The following is a 3,798-nucleotide window of genomic DNA, read 5'->3' as shown; positions in this document are numbered from 1 at the left end:
TCTCTGAATCAGATTTTTGCTCAGGTCCCTCAATTTCAGCCAGAAAATACCTGAAATCACAGAAAAACACACAAACTCATAGTAAAGTCCAGAAAAGTGAATTTTAACTAAAAACTAATAAAAATATACTAAAAACTAACTAGATCATACTAAAAACAATGCCAAAAAGCGTACAAATTATCCGCTCATCACTTATGTATTTTCAACGGTGGAGCTTCTACACACCATAGATTAAGGGTGTGGAGCTCTGCTGTACCTCAAGTTTCAATGCAAGTACTACTATTTTCTATTCAATTCCGCTTGTTCTCATTCTAAGATATTCGTTGCACTTCACCATGATGAATGTGATGATCCGTGACACTCATCATCATTCTCACCTATGAACGCGTGACTGACAACCACTTCCGTTCTACCTTAGACCGGGCGCATATCTCTTGGATTCCTTAAGCAGAATCTTTGTGGCATAAGCTAGAATTGATGGCAGCATTCATTGGAATCCGAAAAGTCTAACCTTGTCTGTGGTATTCCGAGTAGGATTCATGGATTGAATGACGGTGACGAGCTTCAAACTCACGATTATTGGGCATGATGACAAATGCAAAAGAATCAATGGATTCTATTCCGGCATGATCGAGAACCGACAGACGATTAGGACCTTTTTCACTGAGAGGATGGGATGTAGCCATTGACAACGGTGATGCCCTACATACAGCTTGTCATAGAAAGGAGTGACAAAGATTGGATAAAAGCAGTAGGAAAGCAGAAATTCAGACGGAACACAGTACCTCCATACACATGTCTGAAATTCCCACCATTGAATTACATGAGTAACTTTATCTTTATTTTCTGCTTTATTATTTATTATTCGAAAACCCAATAATCAATTATCATCCGTTTGACTGAGATTTACAAGGTGACCATAGCTTGCTTCATACCAACAATCTCCGTGGGATCGACCCTTACTCACGTAAGGTATTACTTGGACGACCCAGTGCACTTGCTGGTTAGTTGTGCAGAGTTGTGACTAAGTGTGATTCACGTTTGAAAGCGCTACCAAGTTTTTGGCACCATTGTTGATGATCACAATTTCGTGCACCAAGTTTTTGGCGCCGTTGCCGGGGATTGTTCGAGTTTCGACAACTGACGGTTCATCTTGTTGCTCAGATCATGTAATTTTTTTTTGTTTTAGTTTCAAAAATTTTTTAAAAAATATTTTTCAAAATTTCTCACCTATTTTTGAAAATTCTCAGAGTTTTCAAGAATGAATTCTAGAGTTTCATATAACATGTTTTAGCTTGCCTGGCTATTAAGCCATGTCTAATCCATGGGATTTTGATTGAGGACTATGAATTCATTGTTTTCTTTTTCCTATATGTTTTTTTTGAAAAAGTAATAAAAATAAAAAAATTATAAAATCATAAAAATCAAAAATATTTTGTGTTTCTTGTTTGAGTCTTGTGTCATGTTTTAAGTTTGGTGTCAATTGCATGTTTTAAAAATTTCTTGCATTTTTCGAAAATTCATGCATTCATAGTGTTCTTCATGATCTTCAAGTTGTTCTTGGTAAGTTTTCTTGTTTGATCTTGATGTTTTCTTGTTGTGTCTTTTATTATTTTTCATGTGCATTCTTGCATTCATAGAGTCTAAACATTAAAGATTTCTAAGTTTGGTGTCTTGCATGTTTTCTTTGCATCAAAAAATTTTTTCAAAAATATGCTCTTGATGTTCATCATGATCTTCAAAGTGTTCTTGGTGTTCATCTTGACATTCATAGTGTTCTTGCATGCATCATATGTTTTGATCCAAAATTTTCATGTTTTGGGTCATATTTGTGTTTTTCTCTCTCTTCATTAAAAATTCAAAAATAAAAAAATATATTTTCCTTTTTTCTCTCAAAATTTCAAAAATTTGGGTTGACTTAGTCAAAAAAATTTTAAAATTAGTTGTTTCTTATAAGTCAAGTCAAAATTTCAATTTTTAAAATCCTATCTTTTCAAAACTTTTTCAAAAATCAAATCATTTTCATTTTTATCTTATGATTTTTGAAAATTTAAAAATATTTTTCAAAAATATTTTTCTTAATTTTATCTTTATTTTCGAAAATTATGCTAACAATTAATATGATTGATTCAAAAATTTGAAGTTTGTTACTTTCTTGTTAAGAAAGGTTCAATCTTTAAATTCTAGAATCTTATCTTTTAGTTTCTTGTTAGTCAAGTAATCAAATTTAGTTTTAAAAATTAAATCTTTTTCAATCATATCTCTTTTCAAATTTGATTTTCAAATCTTTTTCAACTAACTATTTGACTTTTTGTTTGTTTCTTATCTTTTTCAAAACCACCTAACTACTTTTCCCTCTCTAATTTTCGAAAATATCTCATCCCTTTTTCAAAATTCTTTTTAAATTAACTAATTGTTTTAAATTTTAATTTTAATTCTATCTCACCTTTAATTTTCGAAAATCATTAACTCCTTTTCAAAATTAATTTTTGAAATTCTTCCCCTCTCCTCTTCTTCTATTTATTTATTTATTTATTAACACTTCTCTTCACCTTTCTTCATCTCAAATCACTGCCCCTATCCTTACCCTTGTGTTTGGATTCTCCTTTCTTTATTCCCTTATTCTTCTACTAATAATAAGGAACCTCTTTACTGTGACATAGAGGATTCCTCTTCTTTTTCTGTTCTCTTCTCTTTCATATGATCAGGAACAAGGAAAAAGGCATTCTTGTTGAAGCTGATCCATAACCTGAAAGGACTCTGAAGAGGAAACTAAGAGAAGCTAAATTACAACAATTCAGAGACAACCTTGCTGAAATTTTCGAACAAGAAAAGGAGATGGCAGCCGAACCTAACAACAATAATGCAAGAAGGATGCTTGGTGATTATACCACACCTACTTTCAAGTTTGATGGAAGAAGCATCTCAATTCCTGCCATAGGAGCAAACAATTTTGAGCTGAAACCTCAATTAGTTGCTCTAATGCAACAGAACTGCAAGTTTCATGGACTTCCATCAGAAGATCCTTACCAGTTCTTAACTGAGTTCTTAAAGATCTGTGAGACTGTTAAGACTAATGGAGTAGATCCTGAAGTCTACATGCTCATGCTTTTCCCTTTTGCTATAAGAGACAGAGCTAGAGCATGGTTGGACTCTCAACCTAAAGATAGCCTGGACTCATGGGATAAGTTGGTCACGACCTTCTTGGCTAAGTTCTTTACTCTTCAAAAGTTGAGCAAGCTTAGAGTGGATGTTCATACCTTCAAACAAAAAGATGGTGAATCCCTCTATGAAGCTTGGGAAAGATACAAACAGATAACCAAAAGATGTCCTTCTGACATGTTTTCAGAATGGACCATGATAGATATATTCTATTATGGTCTATCTGAGTTTTCTAAGATGTCATTGGACCATTCTCCAGGTGGATCCATTCACCTAAAGAAAACGCCTGCAGAAGCTCAGGAACTTATTGACATGGTTGCAAATAACCAATTCATGTACACTTCTGAGAGGAATTCCGTGAATAATGGGACGCCTCAAAGGAAGGGAGTTCTTGAAATTGATGCTCTGAATGCCATATTGGCTCAGAACAAAATATTGACTCATCAAGTCAACATGATTTCTCAAAGTCTGAATGGATGGCAAAATGCATCCAACAACACTAAAGAGGCATCTTCTGAAGAAGAAGCTTATGATACTGAAAACCCTACAATGGCAGAGGTAAATTATATGGGTAAACCTTATGGAAACACCTATAATTCATCATGGAGAAATCATCCAAATTTCTCATGGAAGGAT

At 33.5% G+C, this 3,798-nt stretch overlaps 1 non-coding gene across 1 annotated transcript; it reads right to left on the bottom strand.

Annotated features, from left to right (window-relative positions):
• Window positions 1-3,237: 3,237 nt before the first annotated feature.
• Window positions 3,238-3,341, bottom strand: LOC127741985 (small nucleolar RNA R71). Its single transcript, XR_008003172.1, has one exon. It is a non-coding gene; the product is annotated as a small nucleolar RNA R71 (small nucleolar RNA).
• Between the last annotated feature and the right edge of the window lie 457 nt (window positions 3,342-3,798).

This window comes from Arachis duranensis, chromosome 9 (assembly GCF_000817695.3).
Source record: "Arachis duranensis cultivar V14167 chromosome 9, aradu.V14167.gnm2.J7QH, whole genome shotgun sequence".
NCBI lineage: Eukaryota > Viridiplantae > Streptophyta > Magnoliopsida > Fabales > Fabaceae > Arachis > Arachis duranensis.
This window is presented reverse-complemented; position numbering and strand designations above follow the sequence as displayed.